Here is a 26966-nt window from a genome sequence, read left to right as displayed (position 1 = left end):
ATATCATGCGTGTCATTGCGCGTAACTGCAGAAGGGTCTAAAACTAGTGCATAGTGTTATTGGCGTGTTGAAGATTACATTTTCATAAATAAGAAAATGACAAATAAATGCACTACACTTTAATAAGTTAACTAAAGATTGAACTCATCAGTGCAACTTAACGGGGAAGAAAGACGGAAGAAAGAGAAGAATGACAAATGAACGAGTATACACTTGGGCATCACTTCAGCATAGTAAAGCTGATTTTAAATTTTTACAGCTGGTATTTGGCAGTTTGGTATGCCATACCATCTCATGCCGGCTCAATTCGACTACTGATAATGCGTGCTGCATGATTTCACATATCGTTTAATTTATAGAAGGAGAGTTGCACTGAAAGTTTAGGGAAATTGACAGAAACAAGGCAGTCAGAATGCCATTTTCTTTTTCTTTTCAAACTATGCACTCTTAATAGCGATGCATTTGTCCATTTAAATAAACCAATTGTTGAAGCTATTATGCTAAATAGTAGTAGTTACCTCAGAAACATGCATTTTGTATGTTTGTACCACCTCTTTTGGGCTTACAAATCGCTTCCCACGCATTTTATTTTTGATGATTGAAAACAAGAACGAATCGTTGGGGCTAGGTGTAGTGAATAACCAGGGTAAGACATGAGTTTAGTATTCTTACTGTTCAGAAACTCCAGTGTTCGAATAGTTCTGTGGGATCTAAGTTTTTGACTACTTTGACAGTATACCATTCAGCATTAAGTCTTCTGTAAACGTCATAATAAATCACTGTGCGAAAATGCTCTCTGGTCAAATTCATTTTCCTTCCAATGAGGGTTCCTCATTTCACATTGCTCCTTTAAAAGAAAAAGCAATAAACAAACTACTTGTATATTGAACACATACGGTTTCACACATACCGCACAAACATAACAATTTGTAACACGTTGCAAACTCCCAAGTACAGTACTAAATTATCAAACTTGCAAACTTGTAGCCTCGTGTAGAGATCACTTAAGTTTCTTAATGGGTTTTCTCAGCACTATTTAATGTTCATTGCCTTGCATGATATGCCATCGGCTACTGTAATGTTCTTGAATGCTACGCTAGTCTGTAATGTTCTTGAATGCTACGGTAATTCCCACTGACACATTAAAAGTAAATACATATGAAGGCTATAAGTGCAATACTACCTGCAGGAAAATATAACTGGTCTTTTTCTTTTTCAAGAATTTAACAACAAATCATTCTACAAATATCTTCTAGTGATCATAAAACGTAATCACATCAATCCTAGAATTTAATTTTGTTCAATGTTGACTTTATTCTTCTATGGACTTTCATAGTAACCATGACTACGAAGTTTTGTTGAATAGCGCTTCGTAATGAAAAATAAATGAGGAACGAGGTCTTCAAAATTACTTTCGAAATCACAATGGAAAACTTATTTGTCCATAAAATTGAAAAACTAATTGTGATATGATGTGATACGAAAAAAGGTTATGCGAGAATTAAAGGGATACACTAAATTAAAAAAAAATGCAATTACATGCTATTGTCGGATTACGTATTGTATAGCTTGTTCTTATTTCTTAACGCTATAAAATTTAAGTGAGAGACTAGAATGCAAAATACGTATCAATGATGTATACCCTTTCAGAGTTGTTTCGTAGATGCAGTATTTGTACAGGAACGTGTAATTCTTGTATGAAAGTGAAAAAATGAAATGAAATCTTTAAATTTTACGACCCACGGTTATGCCGGCTAGGTTAAAGGAGAAAGTGATGATGAGAAATGAATGAAATGGTGGAATGAAGAAAGTGTGAGAAAACGGGAGAACCCCGAAGAAACCCACGCACGCGGTGTTTGTCCTCCACAAAGATATAACTGAATTTCAATACATATCTGCTCCTATTGTTTTCGAGGAGGTACAGTGGCTCAGTGGTGCCGGTGGGTGTAACCGAACGGTCTGAGGCGTTAGGCTCATGATCGCGAGGTGAAGCCCATTGGGGGTTCGAGTCCTTCTATAGTAGCAACGGTGGAATTTTAACTGTCCTCAATGTTTCTGTGTTCATGTCCCTGTCGTGTCTAGTAGACCTGAAAGGTGGTTGCAGTAGAAAATAAGTCAGGAAGGTTTTTTTTTTGAAAAAAAGTGATAGTGCGTTTGCTTCTGGTGCGTGGGGTCCCTGGTTCGATTCCCGACCAAGTACGTTTGTGGTGGACAACATCGTGTCCATGTGCTTTCTAGGAGTACTCCTGTTTTCTCCCACATTCTTATTCCACCAATTATTCTATCATCGTTCTTCTTTAGCCTAAAGGGCATAATTATGGAACGTTAAACTGAAGGATTTTAAATATTTTATTGTTTTGGGTGTAGGATGTTTAGGTAGTGGTTGATTTCAAATCATACACTGTAAGAATGTCGTATGAAGGCTGCACTGATTAAGTTCACGGAGGAGGAGGGGGTAGAAGGGGCAGAGAAAAGAACAGTGTATTCAGCGAAAACATTTTACATTATAATTCGTTGTAAGATACTGCACGATAGTTTAAATAAAACTTGTATAACTTGTATAGAATTTGTAAAATTGCCATTGTTAGTTTTTAGAGACTTCGATCAAAGTTTTAATAAAGAATATTTTGGCACACTTCCGGTAGTCAATATGTTTGAAGTAATACATTCTCCGACTTAGTTCTAATTTAGCGTATTATCTATCGATTGTATAAATTTGGCAAAAAAATAATTAAAAAGAAAGAACAGACAGTTAGCGTACTTGCTGTATTAAAAATAGAAAATGATTATAATTTTAAAAATATAGTTTCTCAGTAACCGATTTGTTAATGATAATGACATTATCTGTGACTTTGCGTTATGCAACATCGAAGTCATAAAGAACGAGATCTATAGGGTGGCCCAAAAGTAGGTATACACCTGATCAAGTACAACATTCTAGCTTATAGATTTATTTGCTTCGGTTGTTCCAAGCTTAAGATTAAGTAAAAAGATATTATGAACAAATAATAAAGAAACTAAGTTTACCTAATGGATAACAATAAGAAATGATATAAAATGCAATGAGCAGATCAGTACGGTACTGTATACTTACTTTTGGGTCACCCTTTTACATTAACATGGGATTCAAATCACTAGTAGAGTATATAGTTTTCTGCAAGATCCCACTCAAAGCAGAGATTGAACCTGAGACCATGTCCATCGAAAGCTTTGCGCTCGAGCGATGTGACAATGGGAAGACCATGATATAATCTAATTCGAAAACTGAAATTACTCTTAAGCGTAGTTAAAACTACAAAGAAGTTTGCGCCATTTTTCATTTATTTTACAAAATTATTCCAAATCAATGTAATATTAGAATTTCGAGAACATTGTGGACAAAAAAGAAAAGGAAGTTCAAAAAAAATTTATTGGTTCAAGAAAATACGAAGGTCTATGAAATAAACTAAAATGGTACTCATCATGGATGTTGTTTCCAACTTCATAAATATAATGCTATACAATACGCATGGGGCGTAAAACTAAAAAAAAATCATTTCATTTCATTTCATCTAAATGTAACATGGGGTGGGGGTAGTAGTAGAGCGCTCAACTCTGGTGTAAGGGGTCCTTGGTTCAATCCCAGGTAACGAGAGTTTGTGGTGGACAATATCGTGTCCATGTATTTTCTCAGAGTTCTTTTTTTTCTCCATATGTGTACTCTTTTTCTCCATCAATTACTTGTATTTCATAATTTCACTTTCATTAACAATTAACCGTCTCTTGTAGTCTAATGGGCACAGCAATGGGACATAAAACTAGAAATTTTATTTCATTTCAATTCTGCCTCATACATAGTTAAATTTTACTAAAATTACAAGGAGCTACTGGCAAACCTGAAGAAATTACACCGATTACAGAGGTACATATCAAGAGAATTTGGGTTCATATAATAATAATAATAATAATAATAATAATAATAATAATAATAATAATAATAATAATAATAATAATAATAATAATTGATTAATAATGTCAATAATGATAAATGATCCATTATATTAATATCAATAGTATTCCTCATGTCATTAATCACAACAATTAAACAATACTGGCAAAACATTTGCCAGTTATTAGATGCAATTTTAAAGAAAAATCTAACAGTGTACTACTTCCTATGTTCAAGAGTTCTACGACCCCTTAATATTGCCCTTTTATTTATAGTAACGCCACTGACCCATGGAACAGTCGAAAGATAAAGATATTTCACATATTCCCTTGCGTTTAAACAGTATTTCTGTCAGAGATGACCAGGACTGGAGATGTTATCTCCAGAGCACGGAAAACACGACGCTGAAGTTTCCAGTTAATAAGATTTTCCAGACCAAGTATATCGAGCTCTTCCTCCGTTTTAACTTTGGGACACGCACACGCATATGAAGTGCGTGTGTGCGTGAGAGAGAGAGGAGGTGAGAAGTGAAAGACGGGACGTGAAAGTGAAAGGATACGAAAACGTCAAGAAAGAGATAGAGGAGGGACGAATATAAATATGAAACATACTTATCATTGCAGTGTATGATGTAAACGCACACACTGTTTACTAGAATTATCGCCAGTCATGCCTTGTAAGTTTTCCAACAGAAGATGAATGTCTGTTTGCAGCCATTATTTTATGCGAAAAAATCAAACTACCTGATGGGGAATCGAACCAAGATTTTCTATTGGAAGTCTAGCACTTTACCACTACACCACCGATTGCTTCACTCAAACTTCGTTTAAAGGTAGATCAATGATGTGTTTCGAATATCCTGGTAACTCACTTGCCCTTTCCCAACCAACATCCATAAATTATCTCTATCATGATACAGGTGTTTGCTTCCACATTCTTACGTGTTGCTTGTCCAGTATGATAAGTCGATCCTTCGCAATCACTTTGTGAAAAAAAATCACCTTTGGTGCGAACAGGATTTGAACCTAAATTATAGCTGTACTATTCACAAGCTCATTACGTTACCCCAACACTATCTACCATGCGTAAAATCAACCCAGATATTACCTACCCTACTTACAAGCCAGCCCTGATCTTTGGAACGAATCGACGTCTTGTAAGGTTATTTACACCAAAGTGTGTAACGAAATTCATTTATTCGACGTCCTTGAGAGAAATTAGTGCCCACTTATAAAGGAAATAACACACAATTCAGGAAAAATTACAGAAATAAAAGCATATTATGCAGTAATTTCTACATGCAAGTTCAAAAGTGCGCAAATAATAATAATAATAATAATAATAATAATAATAATAATAATAATAATAATAATAATAATAATAATAATAATAATAATAATAATAATAACCTATATTACAAAATTGAAAGTAGCTATGTTTGTGGCTCCTAATCTCTTGAACCACCCGACAGATCTCGATCAAATTTTCAACATAAATGAGGTTCGGACCTAAAATTGTATTTGTCTGTTTACTTTGACGATATAACTTATTTGTGAGGAGAGGGAGGAGTTAAAAAGAATAAATGAAATTTGATAACTCTTGAACCAAACGGTCAATCTTGATCATTTTTTTAGAATAGATGAGGTTCGGGCCTGAGATGACTTTTATCATTTCACTTTCACGAGACAACTTGGGGAGCAAATGGGAGAGGGAGATATATATAAAAATAAGTAAAACTTAATGACTTTTGCACCACCAAACCAATCTCGATCAAATTTTCAACCCAGATGAAGTTCGAACCTGAGATGGTGAGAGTTACGCTTTGACGGTATAACTTAATGGAGTCGGAAGGGAAGCGACATTTAAAAAAATAACGAAAAATGACCGGTATTAGTAGCGAATCTATAATTGTTGAAGTGGCTGAGATTAACAGTGACACATCTGATGCTGTTTAAATCCATATTCAGCCCCGCAACTTGGAGGAGGGTGAGACATATAAAAATGATCGAAATAACCAATATCAGTGTCGAATTCATAGTTTTCCGGAATGCTAAGATGAACAATGACACTGCAGATGCCGTGCCTCACAACATAGAGTGGGGAGGGGATATTTAAAACTCATCGAAAATGACCAATATCAAAGAGCGGTTTGGTAATAGTAAAAAGTAACCGAGTAACGGAAAATATTACTGTTTTTTTCTCAATTTAACCCAGCGAAGCGGGTAATTGATGCTAGTAATAATAATAATAATAATAATAATAATAATAATAATAATAATAATAATAATAATAGACAACTATACTGTGAATGTAAACTATTATTATTATTAGTAGTATTGTTATTATTATTATTATTATTATTATTATTATTATTATTATTATTATTATTATTATTATTTACTTTTGAACTTGCACGGCGGAATTACTGCAAAATGTTTTATTTTTGTAATTTTTCCTTGATTGTATGTTTTTCTTTTAATAGTGGGCACTAATTTCTCTCTAGGCTGTCGAATATATAAATTTCGTTACACACTTTGGTGTAAATAACCTTACAGGAAGAAGCCGGTTCCAAAGATCAGAGCTAAAGTAAGTAATATTTGGATTGTAATTTAAAGTGTTATGATAGAGTATGGGTAACGTAATGGCCTTATAAATAATACAGCTATTTAACATAGGTTCGAATCTTGTTCACGCCAAAGGTGATTTCTTTTACAAAGTGATTGTGAAGAATCGACTTATCATACTGGACAAGCAACACGTAAGAATGTGGAAGCAAACACCTGTATCATGATAGAGACGATTTACGAATGTTGGTTGGGAAAGGGCAAAGGAATTCAAGGACATTCCAAATACATCATTGATCTGCAGGATAAACTTTTCGTGTTATCGTTCTCACAAAGAAACACTAGACCATTTGTTAAACAGTTTTTGAAAAGCAATCGGTGGAATAGTGGTAAAGTGGTAGAGTTCCAAATGGAAAATTTTGGTTCGATTCGCCATCAGGTAGTTTGATTTTTTCGCATAAAATAATGGCTGCAAACAGACATTCATCTTCTGTTGGAGAACTTACAAGGCATCACAGGCGATAATTCTAGTAAACAGTGTGTGCGTTTACATCATACACTGCAATGATAACTATGTTTCATATTTATATTCGTCCTCCTTCTCTCTCTCTTTCTTGACGTTTCCCTATCCTGTCTTTGTATCTTTTACTTCTCACCTCCTCTCTCTCACACGCACTTCATATGTGTATGCGTGTCCCAAAGTTTAAACGTAACAAGAGCCGATATACCTGGTCTGAAAAATCTAATTAACTGGAAACTTCGGCGTCGTGTTTTCCGTGCTCTGGGGATAACATCTCCAGTCCTGGTAATCTCTGAAAGAAATATTGTTAAAACGCAAAGGAATAAGTAAAATATCTTTTTTATCGTCTGGGTTACCGAGTCTCAGTCGAATTACCGGGTCACTACGGGTTTGAATTCTCGACCCAGTGGTGGTCTATAACCTAACCAACATCATCCGACTAACACAATGATCCGTTCGAGCTCTAGCCTGTGCAAATTATGTTATATCCGCAAGAGAGGCAATCGCTGCTGGATGTTCGGAACAGCTAAATCTTCGGAAAAGACAAAAAAATGGTAACCTCTTTGTTTATTTGAAAACAAAATTTTATTTATACTAGTTCGACACAAAATTTGTTTCCATCCTATCCATCCTATAGTTCAAATTTGAAACATGCTATAATTTGAGAAACACAAACTTTTCCTTTCGAACATTTCTAACTTTTCATTACAATATTGTTTGCATTTTTCATATAGCGTATTTCTGATAGAAATTCAGCAGTAAAATAGCACTCGTTAAAGTTTCTCTTTCTTTCTATCTTTTTCTTTTCGTTTCTTTTTTCTCTTTCTTTCTTTCTTTTCTTTTCTTTTTTTGTACAATTTGCATTAGTAGTCTGAAATGGAAGATATGACCAACGCTACCTACTGGCTTTATTAGAATGTATTTTGTATCACTACTTCCAATGAACACTACCGAATTTGCAATCGAATCACGCGGAAACAAAGCATGTGTGTTAAATTTTTGACATTATCCTAGATGTGTCTCGGAGATTTACAGTTCTACTGGAAATTGGGAATGCTATCCTTTATGAAAGTGACTTAATGAATATTTAAAGCATCTTCTATATATTCTAATAGTTCTGAAAAAATATATAAAAACAAACGATATTTCTATATTACTGTTGGATTTCTGGAAACGGAACTTTATGTTAGGTTCTTTTCTTACTACCTTTGAATTCCACGTTCTCCCTTTTTATTCTTCTTTTCTCTCTCTCTCTCTCTTCTTCATTTTTGAATCTCTGTGTAATAGACATCCATTGGTTTCAATTTTTCATTGTGTGTGTTTCGGTTTCTCCCTATATCAACTTATGAATCTTGTTTCATCTTGGTTTTGTTATTTCATTTTATCCAAACTAATACAAGCGTAGTTTGAAATTAGAATTGCGCTCATGTTGTTAGCTAATTTTAGTATGAAAGAGAAGAAAGGAGGAGAGAAATGGGGCCTCTTTACCTGACACGATTATGGATACGGTGTATATTGGGTGGCTTAACTGCAGGGCCTTAGCTGTCGCAATTTCTTTTATGCGGAGTGTACACCAAAAACTCACTTGGCGTTGAATCGAACAAGGGATTCCTCGCACCAGACATAAGCAGCATTGTTCTTCTAAGCCACTGTTTTCCCGTACACTGTACACACAATACCGTACTTTTTGTTTTAATATTTTTTACAATATTTGAAAAATGTAAGACTTACTTAACTGAATTAGGAAAGGTGTTTGCAACTTAAAAGAAAAGAAAATGAGAACACCTGCAACCAGCCAACTGTACCTGATTTTTATAAAAGTAATTGTTATTTTTTAACCTTCACACGAAAGACAACATCCATTATCTTTAAATCAAAAACATGTAAATACATAAAATAAAATAATACTTACGTTTTTTGCTTTATGTATACGAAGATATGATTAATTAAAAATAACACGCACTAAATTCAAGTATCGCTACACTAAGAATAGCACAACTAGTCCCGTAATGCGAGGTGAAGAATAACACAAAGAAACTGTTACAAAAGTTAGTCAGACAAAGGTATGAATATTCAAACGACTAATGGTAACACAATTATTTCAGTTAGCTTCACCACACAAAGGGATGAACGCTTGTCAGCGCAGGAGGATGGGAAATTGATGACGTTCAGGACACGGTCTAATGGAAATGACATGACGGTACGGAAAAACCTTCTCTGTTAAAGGTATCCCGTTCTTTTATATATTTTTTATCTCTGTTTTTTTGGGTTCTTGTCATACACGATGGATATGGTAATTGCATCATAGCTGTGATTTTTCTCACTGCACTAAGCTTATGCTCAACGAAAAAGCTTTGTAAACTGCAAAATCTGGGATTTTTTTCCTTGTTCACGTCACTCAAGCATTCTTGAGTGTCTTGACCACTTCACTTCCTCTCCTCCCCGAACTCTGTTGTTGTTGTTGTTTCATTCTATTTCTTTTTTTATACTGAATCTTAACGACCCATTGTTCTGAAGCTGTCTTGCGCATTATAATCCCTTCTTTCTTTCTTTCCTTTTAAACAGCTGATACCCTGGCTGAGGGAAAATCAATGATAAATGTTATTGGATGGAATTTGCACGTTATAGTTTCTCTCGTGTTCCTGTCTGGAAGACGAAATACAAATGCTCTTCTGACAAATTGGTTTGTGAGAATCAAATCTCTTTTTCTATTTTTCGACACGATGCCATGAAAAATTGTAGTACTAAAAATCTCCAAGATCTATAGAAGAAATAATGGAAAAGATATATTATTTTATTGACTTAATAATTACGACACATACATAGCTTACAGCTGACATAATTCAATATATTGTCTGGTACGATGAATAAAAGGTCATGATTGATGTAATAAAACACGTTCTGTAGACTAGGTTTCTTTCAATTTTTTTAAACATTGGTTTTATTATCTTCCTTTTCTCTTTGACAAATTTTGGAACCTGGAAATTTCACGCATTTCAATACTATATAATTAGAGCTTGAAATTTTGTGCAGATACCTAAACCCGATGAGAATTACAATATTTTCACATAAATTTCACTCTAGCTTATTACTGTTGTACTGTAAAATGAATTTATTAATGAGGTTCAAATATAAAATTTGTCAAGCGCCTGCTGCTCATACAACCCACATGTTCAGACATGTGGCTGGTTGCAGATGACTAGGCGTTCTATTGAGTTGCATATCAACAATCCCATGTGCTATTTAGAAAAAAGAAAGAAGAAATCAGCATTTCTTGTCATAATTGTTAGGAGGAAATGAACATAGCATACTTTGCTACTTGCATCGTACAGTTCACGTAATCGAAATATCGGCTTTTTATGGTACTTACTTCAAAGTCATTTAAAGGGTATTTCATTGAGTGAATTTCTCATCAAAACTTTGATGCATAGTGAGTAAGTAGATAATAACGTCAGGTGAATTAATGTGCCGCCCATGACCATGTATCCAACTTAGTTAATTTGCTTACGAAAATAATATCATGATAACATCTTAGCAAAATTATATAATGATTCCACGTGCGCAAATTACATTTTAACGAACTTGTTAATTTCAAAATCGTTAAATTCGCTTTCTTTAGCCCATTATCTTTCTTTTTTCAATCTCATGTTGGTATACATTTGTCCAATATTATTTTTAATTCAGTTTTATACTTGATATATATAGGGTTTTAATGAGCCTGGCTAAAAAAATGCATCGTCTCGGACTTAGGGATGCCCAAACCCTTGAGAAAATACTTCCCTCACGCATTATTTCAAACCAGAAATCATGGAGCTGGCAGTTCATTCCGTGTACAAGAAGTTACACCTACTCTGTCTAAAAATGCACATTTCACTAGTGTATAATAGATGCACAAGGAATTCCCAGACACACTCAGACATAAAGGTAGGTTCAAAGTAGGCAAAAAGGAAGACTTGGTAGCACTAAAAACGGAATGGGTTGGCGAGAGGTCGATATCGTAACAACGACAATATTGATATCGTGACACTTTGTACGAAACTTGCATAACTACATGGGGGATGACGATTCTGTCTAAAGATTTCCGTGGTTTCCCTCAGTCACACCAGACAGACTACACCTGCAAGAACATGTGATCATTTCGGTAACCAACATAAAAGGTTCCGTGATGCATGTAGGTGACGTTGTAGGTGGTACTGTTATAGTAGGAGATATGAGAGGTACGAAGCTAAATTGTATTGTAGGCAGGTACCCAAATTCGCCTACAATACGGCGAATATAGTATGTACGGATCAGGCAGAATAAATATCATCACGCACACGGACAGGTTTGGGAACAATAAATACAAACTATAACGGAAATAATCCCTTTCCTGTAACTCACCCTCTTTGAGGTAGGCTATGAGGTAGGAGATTGCAATGGGAAGAGTGAACAGAAGTCGGCAAGTAAACTGAGTACACGCTGTTTATATATAGAGGTGCATTCCATGGTGCGAAATGCGTGAATAGTATCTATCGTTGCCTGGTAATCAAAGGTTTTGGGTTCGACTCCGAACTAATTTATTTTCCTTTTTTAATTGTCTCCAGTATTGTTCCACTCCTCTCAATATCTGCCATCACATTCTCATTGTCTTTTCATTTGATCCAGCTATTTTTCATTCTTCTTTATACTTATAAAGTATTTTAAAAGCATCAAGTCTCTTTTTGAAAATAGGAATTTCAAGCGGCATATCCTTGCTACAGGAAGGCTAATTTAATTTTATACTTTATTTTTTTCTTTTCTCGTAAAACTAAAAGTGGTCTGTCAAGTGGAATGAAATTCTGCATTGTATCTCAAAACTACTCTCTTTATGTGGTAATAGGAAATATATGACGGCATGTTTAATGATTTATTATCAGTAAAGACTCCGTTTTAATCTAAATAACTTATTATTATTTATGGATATTAATACTGATACATATTTACTTTTGAAGATAAATATAACTACAGTAGATTTTCAAGAAAACTCGATATCCTCATTCGATTCGACTTGCTATGCTCATATATTGTAGGTTCATGTCTTGTATGGTTTGGAATTAGTTACATTGGTACACATATTCCTTGACAGGATACTGACTTTTGGTGCAATGTGAACTTTGTAATGGACAACCGTTTTATTCGTAAGTTTACTCTCGGTTTCTCTATTTTCTTATTATTTCCCAAATTAAAGTATAATAATTTGATATATTTATTTATCTTTCTATATCGTAGATATTCTCATTATCCATAACTTCATTTAGCCTATAGATAATAAGCTCTGGACAAACTAAAGATTTCGTCTTCTTCGTTCAGCTAACAGAGTGAATTAACTATCATTGTTTGTAAAAGTAACTGTTCCTTTCTTCCCAGGGTAACAGTTGAAGAAACCATTTTCTTAACAATGTTAGAAACTTAATGTTCAATGATGCATGTTCTACGCAAAGTGTTCTGCAATAGGAAAAAATAATATTGTTAGCGGAAGAAAAACTATAAAATATAGTCCTGAAAGTCTTCTTAAATTACCTACACCTATTCCTGTCGTTAATCTATGCTAAGCTAATAGTATATTCTGCACAGAATATATTCGCTTTATGTATGTGTAGAAGGGAATGCCAAACTGAAACACATGGAAATAATGAAACATATTTTTCATTATATAAACAGTTGAGCATTTCCAGAGAAAATCAATACTCTGAGACAGAAAATTTCATAAAAAAGATTACTACTCTGTGGTGTGTATTATTAAGGAAAAAACCCAGTACATTTCTCTGAAACAAAACCGTAATTTGAAGCATAACAATAACATTGACGATCTTCCTTTTGCATATCGACTGGGTAAGTATTTACAAAAATGGAAAACTCCGATATGGGCTTATTTGTAAGAAGAATAAATTACTATACATTTGTCTTCTCTAGTAAAAAAGAATACATAACGAATAAGGATAAGTTTAAAGCAGTTATACATATGTTGAAGTACACAAAATGTCATTTTCTACGAAATTTGAAGCCATTTATACTATGCACTAGCAACTTAAAACTTTGTATACTATTATAAAAAAATAAAACTTTATTGATTCAATGAAAATACATGGTAGATTTAACGTTATGTTAGAACATGTTATGAACACATACGAATTCGTACTTTTTTGTTCCTTGTGATCGAAAACTACTTTAAGTTAATTTTCCACTGATTGAATCATTCTAAGTCGTGCTACATTCCCAGTGCAAACACATTTACTAAACAAGAATTGGACAAGATTTCTTTGTAGTTTTGCATGATCTTTAAAAGTAACAAACCGCAGGTGACAAGTAATCCTCATACAGTATATCGTTATTATATCAGATAATGAGAGAAAGAAAGACGCTAATATTAATATTTCAGAAATTGATCAAGAAAAGAACAGAACGCATTTTCGGTGCCTGTGAAATCAGTGATGGCATGGGTTATAAGGTCACTTAGGTCACAACTTTTGTTCCCAGGACCCGGATAAACCTGGCAACTTTAACAGACTTGATGACACGGAAGCAGTTGAAATATCAGGTCTACATCATTACTGCAGAATTTTGTAGTAGACTAATGATGTCCATTACTCGAGCACGTATATTCAGGAATTGGATTCCTGTGTGATATTTCTTAATCAAGTTACCATGTCTTTGCTATTTCAAATCTAATTTCACGTTTATCTGTCCTGTCATACTGAAATATAATGCACTAGTTTTGAACATAAAATATACAAAAAGATTGAACAGAACACTGCTCGAGCTCAGCGGCATTTCTTACATTCCACATAAGTTTTACAGGGTCGCTATTCTCATAAGAAAAAAGTGTAGCTTTACAATTCTGCGATTCTCATGCATCTATACTCTGATAGACCTTGTAGTTATCTTTCAGTGCAACGATTTGACACGCACAGACGTCCGAAGAGGGAAAGAAAATTCTAGACTTACTGAGAATCGTGTTTCTTAGAATTATATTCATCAGCCAAAATATTCTGACTACCCAGTACTTTTTGAACAAAGTCGTGGGGTTGGGGTAAGAGGCACAGAGCACAGCAGAACTGCTCGCTAGTCGGTGACAGTTATCTCATTCCATCAGTCAGTGTTGTGATGCTTGTGCGCAGAATGGAGAAGGCCGGTGATATATCAGATTTTGGTAGGAGCTAGATTATGATGGGCAGACAGCTGCGAGTCTCGGAAACAGTGCGACTTTTCCGGTATTCGCGAGCTGCCGTGGTTAGTGTCTTCTGAGGGTGGGAAAAGACGTGAAACCAGCATCAAACGAAAAAGTATGAGGCAGCTACACTTTATTAAAGATGTCGAACGTCAGAGTGTTGAGGTTAGTACAACACATTATGGCACAATTAACAACAAACTTTGCAGTGGACAAAGCATGAGTATGTCTGAGCAACTATTCACCGTGCATTGTTAAATATGGGCCTCTACAGTCGATATCCCACACGTGTATCAATGTTAACAGCACGGTATTGTCAATTACGATTGGAATGTAGATGTCTTCATCGCCATTGGACTGTAGAGCAATGGTAAAAAGTTGCATAGTCCGATGAATTACAATACTGCCATTATCACATCAGAACCTGCGTCTTCCAGAGGAACAGCTGATTGAGACGTGCACAGTAGGATAACATGGGGCCAATGGTGGCTCCATTATAATTTAGGTAACCTTCACATGGTATTCATGGGTCCAGTAGTGCGTGTAGAGGGCACTATGACGGCTCCTAGCTATCGATCGGTCATTCCTAACCACGTACACCCATTCATGTGGATCATATTTCCAGCTGACACTGGCATCTTTCAGCAGAATAACGTTCTGCTGCAGTCTTTCGAGGAGCACAATAGTGAATTTCAATTGCTGCAAAGTCACTAAAATCATTCGATCACCCAATTCAACACTTTTGGGGTGTCATTGAAAGTCAGAATTTACAGGAATTATGTGGCTTGTGTGTGCAGATGTGGTGTGCCATAGCCCCAACAACCTACCAAGGCCTCACTGCTTCCATGCTAAATCGCATAGCTCCTATTCTGTGAGCCTAAGTTAGATATACAAGATATTAGGTAGGTAGTCAAAATAAATAAAATGACTCATAAATATTGTTTCTAGGACGTTGCTTCATCATGCGCATATACAATTTTTTATGAATAAAAAAAAATTAAAATACTTTCTTAATGCACTTTTCAATTTCAAAATTCAATAACACTTGATGTAAGTTTGCGTAACTTAATTTTTGCAAGCATTTATAAACTGATTATTCGTGAAGTACATTTTAAATTGATTTATCTCTGAAATGTCACTGTGATATTTTTTCTAATGCTTTAATTCGATATATTGCCTAGCCCTATATAGTAAATTTATAAAATCAAATTCTATGTTCATTCCCCGGACTTCCCTTTATTGGATACGGAAGCAGCAAATAACATCTGGAGCAGCCGATTCAGTTTGAAAGTCCTTATATTAAATTTACTGTATTACACGCTGCATATTTACTCTCTATATGTATTTTACACTGTTAGATCGTATAGTATGCTTGATTCGTTACTGTATTTTCCCGCTTTCTTTCGTAATGTAATTGTTGATGTTGGCCACTATAGACTTGGTGTATGAACTTAGACAATTGACAACATGAGGATCAGACCATTGTTCTCCCGTTTTTAACCGTTGAAACGAGGAACGAGTGTGCTTCGAGAGAACAAGAACTCTTAGTAGCCACAGCTTAAATATAGCTTTATATCGTCAACACATTGGGACTAATGAGACATCAATGGAGCCTGTCTTACATCTACTAAGTTGCCCACTAAACAATCCTCGTAAATCCTATGTCGTGCGAAAGCAACTTAAGCATCTGGTTCCCAAACTACTTGGCAAATTACACAATCTAATCAACATTGAACAAACACATAAACATCAATATGACAATGGTTGCGTCATCCATTTTATTTTATATTGTTATCGTTAAAAAGAAATGTACATATGCAATTAAAATCTTAAGTTTACTTCTACGTGGGTGGGAAACGTACCTATTGTTAAACCTTTTTTATAGCGCATTCGTCATAGATCTACCGGTTACGCTGACTTCAAAGAGAAAAAAATTAAATAGGAATCCTTGACAGTTGGTGGTCTTTGGCGTTAGTCTGTGGTTCGACATTTCTTTGCTGAACTCTCTCCGCTGCATAAATTCGCATCTCATTGTTCTCGGAAAACAATTCCCAGATGACTCTGCGTTTAAATATTCTCCCTTGTTAAACACCTTCAAGTCTTTTGCCACCTCATTTTACTTTCATAAACTTCCTTCTCCCCTTTTCTTTCACGTTCTTCGTGTTTTCTCTAGTGTTCCTTTTTTTAATCTGCCTTCCAATTAATCTTCCATTTCTTTCGTGAGCAAAAGTCTTGCCTTCTCTGAAGTCCTTTTCAGTTTTTGTTTTCTTTTCTTGCTTTGTTGGGAATAAGTCGACTGTGAACAGAGATCGTAATTACCCATTGAAATTTAAAAGATATCAGATCATGCATTCACCTGCCTGAATTTGAATTTATTCAGGGAATCTTCGTGTTTAAAACATATATCCATTCTACTGCATAGTATGTACTGTGTTTCATTAAAAAAAAGAAAACAAAGAAAAATAGTAAAAAGAGAGAAAGATAAAAAGAATATAGCCAGCATCTTAATATCGCTTTATTTACACCAGTTGTTTGCTGCTGAGGGAGTAGTTTTGTCACTGAAAATTTTCAGGTAACCTAAGGAAACTTCGTAGGAGCCTAATGAGTTTCATGAAACAGTATGAATCTATAGTTTTACTGCAGTGTAGTATTTATCCAATAAAAAAACCTTGTGTCTATCTTAAACACAAACTAAATACAACTTTCTTAAAAGGCTGCCTATAATCTTTATTATAAATTAATTAGAAATGTTACAGTTTCGGAAGTATAACACTTCCTTCTTCAGACTACTATTCCAACTGAAATCATAAATAATATTACATCATTTTTACCCCTACCAATCAGGAATCACTTTTCTTTAAAATTCAATATATATGTTCATTGTCGTGGCATTTAAATTCTTAATAAACATAATACATTGTTAACAATTCTTTATATTTCTTTTAACATATATTAACTAAACACTAATTAACTACTAACTACCTAAATATTGAAAATTTTTACCTGAATATTGAATACTAATTAACTACCTGAATATTGTAAAAACACATAAATAAATTTAACCCTATATTGTGCTTATATTCTACCTTTCTTCTTTCTTCTTTTTTCAATATGTCTTCCCACTCTTTATTAATATTCAAACCACTATTCAAGTTCATAGCTTTATCGTAAATTTCTTTTATCCTCTTCGCTTCTTTCCACTTTCTAACCAGTTGTCTTCCTTCATATTCCAGTATATTCGCTCCTTCCCAGTTTACTTCGTGGCCTGTTTCCTCGACGTGCTTGTAAATGGCATTAGTCTCTCTCTTCAATCTTACATCGTCTTTATGTTGTTTCAAACGTTCTTGCATTCTCTTCTTGGTTTCCCCTACATACACCTTATCACACATGCCACACGGTACTTCATATATCACTCCTTTTTTTTTTTACATAATTCTGCTGACGTTCTCATCTTCTTTTTCTTTACGATATCTATTATCTTCATTCCTCCTTTCCTGTACGTCTTAATACCTTCTCTCCTAAGAATTCTTCTTATCTTCTCTGATATCAACCCTGCACTTTCAATACCATGCCAACATTTCTTCTTGTCCTCTTGTTTCTCTTCTTCTTCTTTCTCACTTTTCTTCCTTCTCTTCCTGCTCTTTTTCTTGTCCTTTTCACTGTAACCATTCTCTTTCAGTTGTTCCCATAGTCTTTCTAAATCTTTCTCCTTTTGATCTTCCTTCATATTTATCATTCTGATCCTTTCTTCCATATTCCAAATTAAATTCAGTTTTGTTTCTTCATCAACATCACTTCTTTTATTGCAGTAAACTCCTGGTGCACATTCTTTTTGGAACCACGATGTTATAAAATTTCCTTCCTTTGTTCTCATTACTTTTATGTTTAGTGTGGACGTAAAAAGTATGTTCCCCAGCATCAAGAGAGAAGAAGTTCTAAAAGTACTGGACAAGGTAATCTAGGACAGAAAAATTGAAAACTGGGACGAAGAGAAAATGAAAAAAGCTTTAAGGTTTGTGTGGGACAATAGTTTCTGTAAGATGAGTGGTAGGATAGTGAAAATGAAAGATGGGTTGAGCATTGGATCATGTATAAGCCCAGTAATAGCAGATCTGGTAATGAATGAATGGGAGAAAACAGTGATGGAAAAAGGTGGTGATAAATTACTATTGTTTTGTAGGTATGTGGATGATTGTTTGGAGTATGGAACGGAACTAGAAGGCAATTAGAAAAATTTATTGGAGAATTGAATGATGAAAGGAAAAGTATCATGTTAGAGGAGGGAAGAGAGGATCAGAATGATAAATATGAAGAAAGATCAAAAGGAGGAAGATTTAAAAAGACTATGGGAACAACTGAAAGAGAATGGTTGCAGTGAAAAGGACAAGAAAAAGAGCAGGAAGAGAAGGAAGAAAAGTGAGAAAGAAGAAGAAGAGAAACAAGAGGACAAGAAGAAATGTTGGCATGGTATTGAAAGTGCAGGGTTGATATCAGAGAAGATAAGAAGAATTCTTAGGAGAGAAGGTATTAAGACGTACAGGAAAGGAGGAATGAAGATAATAGATATCGTAAAGAAAAAGAAGATGAGAACGTCAGCAGAATTATGTAAAAAAAAAAAAAGGAGTGATATATGAAGTACCGTGTGGCATGTGTGATAAGGTGTATGTAGGGGAAACCAAGAAGAGAATGCAAGAACGTTTGAAACAACATAAAGACGATGTAAGATTGAAGAGAGAGACTAATGCCATTTACAAGCACGTCGAGGAAACAGGCCACGAAGTAAACTGGGAAGGAGCGAATATAATGGAATATGAAGGGAGACAACTGGTTAGAAAGTGGAAAGAAGCGAAGAGGATAAAAGAAATTTACGATAAAGCTATGAACTTGAATAGTGGTTTGAATATTAATAAAGAGTGGGAAGACATATTGAAAAAAGAAGAAAGAAGAAAGGTAGAATATAAGCACAATATAGGGTTAAATTTATTTATGTGTTTTTACAATATTCAGGTAGTTAATTAGTATTCAATATTCAGGTAAAAATTTTCAATATTTAGGTAGTTAATTAGTGTTTAGTTAATATATGTTAAAAGAAATATAAAGAATTGTTAACAATGTATTATGTCTATTAAGAATTTAAATGCCACGACAATGGACATATATACTGAATTTTAAAGAAAAGTGATTCCTGATTGGTAGGGGTAAAAATGATATAATATTATTTATGATTTCAGTTGGAATAGTAGTCTGAAGAAGGAAGTGATATACTTCCGAAACTGTAACATTTCTAATTAATTTATAATAAAGATTATAGACAGCCTTTTAAGAAAGTTGTATTTAGTTTGTATTTATCCAATCTTATAATAATAATAATAATAATAATAATAATAATAATAATAATAATAATAATAATAATCACCATCATCATCATCATTATCATCATCCTTGTTTTAAAACCAAGACGCCTCACCCTGTCTGTCACGCTCATAATAGTTTGCACTCAAGCTAAATAGCTGCGCTGCCTTCTTTCTGACGTCAAAAGATGTCGCTAACGTAAATGTAGGTAATTTGCAGACGAGCACAAGGCTTGAGAAAACAGTCATTATACATACACCTGCGTTCCTACACGGTATTCTGCATTTCTGTACAATTCTTCTTCTAGTTCCCATATTATTATTATTATTATTATTATTATTATTATTATTATTATTATTATTATTATTATTATTATTATTATTATTATTAATAATAATAATAATAATAATAATAATAATAATAATAATGATAAAGCGGCTTTTTTGTCCTAGCAATTTTGGGTTTTTTAAAAAGAATATTTCAAATTTAGTGGAGAGATTACAATATCTTCCATCTATGTTTTCCATTATAACGTGAAAAAACATATAATCATTGCATTCTGAAAAGAAAGTCCTGAATAAATTCAATCATTGCATTCTGAAAAGAAAATCCTGAATAAATTCAAAGATCAAAGGAAATCGGTCATTCGATAGGATAACAGAAGTGCAAAATGTTGGACATACTCCATTTCCAACGAACCGTTGATAGAGCTATTAGATCAACGTTGTTTTACTTGTAATAAAAAGTTTAGTAACCATCAATAACTTCTGAAAGTGTAGATTTCGTGTAACAAAATTATGACTTAAAATTTCTGAATAAACTAAAGCTTCATTATAACTGTATATAACTTTCATTGAAGCCGATAAAATTCGAATGAAAGAATGTTTAAAACACTAGCCACAAATTTCTTATTTCAAAGATGAAATTCCGAGAATAATTGCATTAAACTAACGTCATACCCAAAAGAGCCATTTATAACTTTAATTTTGTAAATTGAAGTTTCTGAAACTCAAGATAAAATGATTCCTAACCAGAAAAAGATATAAGCAAAATTTTATATAAAAAAAATAAATCGAAATTTTGTATGTTTCTTGGTTTATGATATTGTTTTCTTATCAGATTGACTTTGGGCAACCAGTAAAGCACATATCATATATAAAGATGTATAATTTCCAAGTACATACTTGTTAAGATGATTAGGAAACCAGAACGACATTTGGAACATGGGGGTTTGCATAACGTACACTACCTGGCCACAACTGGAATGCCAGTTAGGAAACCAATCAAGATAGCCAGCCCCAATTGAACCTAAGACTCACAAGTACTGGATATTGTAAATGCGCTTTCTTAATTATACAATTCACCAGTGTGCGAATTGAAAAATTTTCCCAGGGGGGATGAATTTCACCCATATGCGCACCCAGTCCTCCCCCCATATATATATATATATATATATATATATATATATATATATATATATATATATATATATATATATATATACTAACAATTACAAAACAGTTGAGATGTGAGATCTTTCATAAATTTTCACTCAAGTAATATTTAGGTTAGCTTAGCAAAGTAGACCTACTTATCTTTATGTCCACTTAAAAATACTCCAGAGGGGGAAAAAGTTATCCCTGCCAGGGATACAATTTTTCTTCTCCAGGGTGGGAAAGATTTTTGTCAGGGGGGGAAATCCCTGGCATCCCCCCCGCCAATTCGCACCCTGCAATTCACTACAGGGAAACGAAAATGATTCTTGAACGAGAAAGTCATAAAGAGTCAAAAAAAAAAAAGCGAAAAATTCCGTTTCTTTTAAAAGTCGACTTTTTATTTTTAAAAAATGCTCCGCCCCAAAATACCCGGGTTTTGTGCATCTCTATCTCCGACCTTGACTAATTTGGCCTTTGGCCCTGTTTGATCTCAACCAAATTTGGCATGGCATGAAGACCGCAATAATTTTGGTTCTATGAAATTTTAAGTTGGATTTAGTTTATGACTGACCAAATTTGACTTTTAGAAATTAGACATGTCCAAATTAGACAGGTGTATCCAAGTTAGGTGATCGATGGTCTTGATACCAATCTTGGTTCAAATCGGTGAAGCTATTTCGAAGAAATAAAGGTTTATAGAGATGAAGTTCTTAAACGCCACCAACAAAAAAATCTGATTAAATGATTAGGCCTATTCAGACATATACGTGTGCCACGACAAGGGAGAGAGGGAAAGTCAATATTAACTAATAACCATTAAATTGTAGAATTTTCTCTGTAAATTGAACATTATGACAAAAATCGGCATACTTATTTTAAGGGACAGTGTTTATGGTTTTTGAACGTCGCTCTCCGAATTTCCTTTAAACGCTGTTAGCAAATGAGAGGGCTCCGGTGTTGCTAGAGAACGAGATGTATCTGTTACCTGGTCACGGTCCTCACGGCAACGTCGCGTCACAACCTTCGTTCCATTCGCCAAGCTAACATGCCATCGACTGTATTTTAGTATTAGTCAGGAAATGTGACCTTCGTTCAACTTTACACTTTATTATTATTATTATTATTATTATTATTATTATTATTATTATTATTATTATTATTATTATTATTATTATTAAGTATTCTGCCTATTGGCAGGTCCTGGGACTAATGAGTTTTTTTTCTTTTTCTTCTTCCTCTTAATTTTCAGTTTGGGCCTGGAAATGTTTCTTCCACGTTTCTCAATTTTCAGCTTCCTCTTTTAACTCCCAATATTTTCATTCTAATTTTCAAGTCATCGATCAGTTGTGTTCTTCTTCCAGTGGCGTAACTGAGGGGCCCGCAGGGTTTGGGGGCCCATCGCGAAGCAAATGCCAAGAACTATAGGCTACAAAAAGTGAGCTGAATAGGGAATATGGATTTTTCCTGAACAATATTATTTACTTTAGAAAAGAGAAATATACTCTGGGTGAAAATTCATCCATTCTAGCAACACCAGTTTAAAAAAATCATCTTAGTTCTCGAAGGATAAGGGAAAATAATTTTTGCCTTTCTCGGTGAGTATTAATTTTAATTTTAATTTTATTACATTCCATGGATTTATTAACCATTGTCTTCTACAGGAAAATAAAATAGTGAGAAGTTAGTGGGCATGGGAAGGGGGGCCCAAAAGTAATCCTGCGGGGAGTGACATTTTTGCTTGCGCTACTGTCTTCTTCTCCCTACTCCTCGCTTTCCTTCCATCTTCTATGGTGGTATGAAGACAATTTCTTCGCAAGATGTATCCAATCCAATTGGCCTTTCAACGACGGATGGTGGCTAGAAGCGTCCTCTTCTCTCCTATTCGTTTTAAAACGTCTTCGTTTGTTGGTCTTTCTGTCCATTTTATCTTCTCCATCTTCCTCCAACACCACATTTAGAAGCTCTCTAAATATTTCCTCTCTAACTTCCGTAGTGTCCAAGTTTCTGAACCATAAAGTGCAATGTTCCATATATAGCACTTGACCAATTTCTTCCTTAGTCCAATATTAAGGCTGCTAGTTAAGAGTGATCTTTTCTTTTTGAATGCTTCTTTGGCTATGACAATTCTCGACCTGATCTTATCACTTTAAAGAAACAAATACCCTTAAGAGGGATACAGGGAATGGATACAGCTGGTACATATTAAGAGCTTCGATTTAATATGGAATACAAGAACTTTTTTATTTTGAAATTCGGGTGTATGAAGTTTTCTTGGAATGAATGACACAATAGTGCAATGTAAACGACAAGTACGTTACGATGGAAAATTTATGAGTATTTAAATTCTAATTTATTCAGGACTTTTGGTTACGAAAATGCCTTTATATACTTTACCCTATTTGTGTGTGTGTGTTCGTCCGTCTGGGAGACAAAAAGTATCAAGAACTACTTGATGGATCAGCATCAATTGTGGCCACAATTAGAGCATCGAAAGTTAGGAATGGAGTTCATTAGAGGTGATATTCTATTCGGAGGTGATAGAAATCAACCATTTCCAGTTTTAACGTTGACCACTATACAGCAAAACCAGTAATCAGTCAAAAAGCGGTGATGATTTCAGAGGACGGCCCAGGAGGAGGAATTTCCCCCCGGAGCTATGAAATTCCCTCGAGACAAATCACCAATAATGTTTAATAAAGGTTACCAGTGTTTTTGCAGTACTATTTAACTCCCTGCGTAGTGAAATTCCCTCTGAGATCATATTGACGAGAAAATGTTTTCTGTACTAGATTAAGCATCCCAAGAATACATTGGTCTCCATCCTTAGCTCTCTACTAAAGACGGAATTGATAGAAGTCCACTACAATATTGATTAGGATTAGAAATTTTATTTCTGGGCTTCCGGTATCTATGACCATGTTATCCTGCCACAAATATAAGGGATGACGTCTCTCGGCGATTACACTGTCCAGGGAACTGGAGAAGAAGAAAGGAATGGGGAAGGAAGGAGGCGGCCTGGGATTATTATGTTACGTACCATCCCGGTATTTTCCTGTTGTGAATGAGGAAAACTCAGGAAAAAACCTCACTCAGAATGGCTTGGGCCTGAAAAAGTTGTTGCACCTTTTCAACCAAGTGTCTCCACCGGCAATCGAAGCCTGGGCCACTCGCACGAAAATCAAGTGCGTTAGCGACTATGCTATGCAGGGCCACTACAATATTGATCAATATTGTATATAGAGCAAACACAATAAGAGATAGCAAGAAACAGTTTTCTGCAACCAATTAAGCATCCCAATAATATACTCCATCTTCATTCTAACACTTCTACTAAAACCAAAAGTGGTAGAAATTTACTACCATTTTCAGTTTTAATATTACGTAATTAAGAAAATATCACGCCATACAAAGCAAACTCCTTCACGTGGCGTACATGTGAACTTGTTATATTAATATTCGATTTTCTTGCGGAGTTTTCGATTATTAATATAATAAATTACAAATTTAATATCCCCACTCAATTTTGTACACAGATGCATCACCAGATCTAATCGCATACTTTTTTTGGGGGGTTGGCGAGTGAGTCAAAATCTGTGTACATTTATGGTTGTTTCTACGAACGCCTTGCTTGTACGCAACCAACAATACATATTTGTTGTGCGCGCCTGCATAACAGGAGAAAACAAAGGTGTTGCTTTTCGATATTTATTTATTTCATTCATTTGTTTACTTGAGTTATTTTTGAATAAACCTTATTCTTCTCGTGTGAAGAAGAAGCATTTCACCTGGTAGTAGTAATAATAAAGCATCATTGTGGCAAATTTAAATGGAGGAGTTCCGTGTAGGGACAACTTAACTATTGTGAGCCTATTCTTACGAGAACATAAGCGAACAGCGAGAAAAAAAATATAGCATTTTTTGCATATATCCCTAGGAAAAAGAATGGACTAATTACACGTAACAAAAGAGGGTATATTTTTTATGTTACTTATTTGCACAAGCACAGAAACACATATTTTATTCTTTCTCTTTCTCTTTTACACATACACACGCCATCATACACACAAAAACAATGAAGGTTGTAGAGAGAAAAAATAATGTAACTCAAGACATCAAACAGAAGCCGAGAACAACATAATACATCTTGGTCCTTGTAGTGGCAGTGCCCAGGTACTACGAACTCTACAGAACATATATGTATATATACTCATACGAATACTTATATGGAGCTACTTTCACATTCAGAAAACAAGTACACAAAAGAAAGGAAAAGAAAAACATAAAAATACAAATGAAGAGAACAAAAAAGAAGAGAAGAAAACTATATAGAACTTGGAGGATGGTTAAGTGTAAGATGAGAACCTCGTAACACGACTTGTGCCGTCATTTATATTTTGATTCACTACCTTTCAACATTGTTCGACGTTGTAGTTAGCTCAGTACCGCTGGGAAAAACAAGAACCTGTTTTTTCTTCTTTTCCTAAATTTACGCACATTGTTCTGTAAACACACTAGCAAACACAGAAAAGAAACACTAACTTCAACATCGTTTACACATTTCTGGAAGGAGGAACTTGCAGCTACGTTAAAAATAATAATTTAAAAAAATAACGCAATTTAATAAGCAGTAAAACTGATGCATCCAAATATTTATTTTAGTTCTAAATCTCACTATTCTCACTGGAGTAGGATGAGTTTTTTGTACCTGCATATGTGGCCTATATACTAGACGTTCCGTAATTGATTCTCGGATGCAACCATTCTATTATATTTTTTCTAGTACTGTATCATATTTAATTAACAGAACATCATTGCCAGTTCATCCAGAAAATATACATATATTCATCAGGAGTGTTAGGTTTTCATTATATTAAAGTAATTTGATATTTCTATACAATAATTTTAACTGACTTTATAAACAGATTTCCTCATTTCAATCCGAGCTCCGGGGTGGCAGTGCTCCCAAAAAACTGGTCTGGAAGAAACACTGTTGTGGACATGTTCACGCATAACTTCAATATAGGTTCACCGATTTGGATTATTTATTTACTGAAAGAGTATACCTTCCCTATCGTCGCATATAAATTCCTTTAGGATCTAATGGTAATCCTCAGAGCTAGATCATAAAACAACTCAACGGTAATGATGTATATGTGTGGAATCTTAAAGGAGCAGTTCGACTTAGAAATACATTTTTCTACAAATTATTTCCATTTGTAGAGTTGACAATTCTAAAAGGAACGATGTTTGTTTGATCGCGATACGTTTAGTCATTAGCGAGTAACAGAGCAAAGTTGAGTGATGACATCATCCGTGGTCAAGCTGCGAGAGCAGGCTTCCATACACAGTGCCAAGCATTTAATTTGTGAGTGGTGCGGTGACACATTCTAAACAGGGCGGGAGAGAACTGTCCCTTCAGGGAAGCTGCCCCCATTCAAGGGAGCCCACTATAAGACAAAATTTTCTTACTCCATATACTATACGAACATGAAATTATAAATGAAGCATCAAACAGGTTCATTACATTACATAAAGAAAACAGCACACAAAAAGTATATAAAACAAAAATGAGTCGTGGGACCATTTCAGCAAAAGATGTCTACTACTAGGGGCCCCAGACATAATATTTATTCGTATGGATTTGAGATTTGTCAATCTTGTCCCCTTACTTAATTTGTCATGTATGGAACGGAACCAGGGGCGTGCGGAAGTACCCACAAAGAGTAAGAGAAAGATGGAAAGACACGGGAGGGAGGGCGAATTTTGCGAAAAATTTGCGAATTTTCGAATTTTGCGGGAGGGCGAAAAACAATTTGTTCTAGGGGGTCCAAATATGAATGCTTGCCCCGCAGAAAAGAATCTAAGTTACGACACTGGTTCTAAAGTGCGATTTCCTTTACTAGAACTGATTGCAGACTTAGAAAAGTCATCTGCATAATAATATCTGATAGTGAGTTGCACATTTTTTTAAATATTATTA

At 34.6% G+C, this 26966-nt stretch overlaps 1 protein-coding gene across 3 annotated transcripts in view; it reads right to left on the bottom strand.

The window, feature by feature from the left end:
- The window catches only part of LOC145693250 (bcl-2-related ovarian killer protein-like), a 288563-nt gene that overhangs the window by 117928 nt on the left and 143669 nt on the right, over window positions 1-26966 (bottom strand). Inside the window, exon 1 of one of the 3 annotated variants that reach the window (XM_081769076.1) lies at window positions 8925-9362. The exons of the other annotated variants lie outside the window; for them this stretch is intronic. The gene's annotated coding sequence lies outside the window, so the exon portion shown is untranslated. Of the gene's footprint in view, window positions 1-8924; window positions 9363-26966 lie in introns of those variants that run through there. 3 annotated transcript variants of the gene reach the window in all.

The sequence above is a fragment of the Thermobia domestica genome, chromosome 8 (genome assembly GCF_964235325.1).
Source record: "Thermobia domestica chromosome 8, izTheDome1.hap1.1, whole genome shotgun sequence".
Classification (NCBI taxonomy): domain Eukaryota; kingdom Metazoa; phylum Arthropoda; class Insecta; order Zygentoma; family Lepismatidae; genus Thermobia; species Thermobia domestica.
This window is presented reverse-complemented; position numbering and strand designations above follow the sequence as displayed.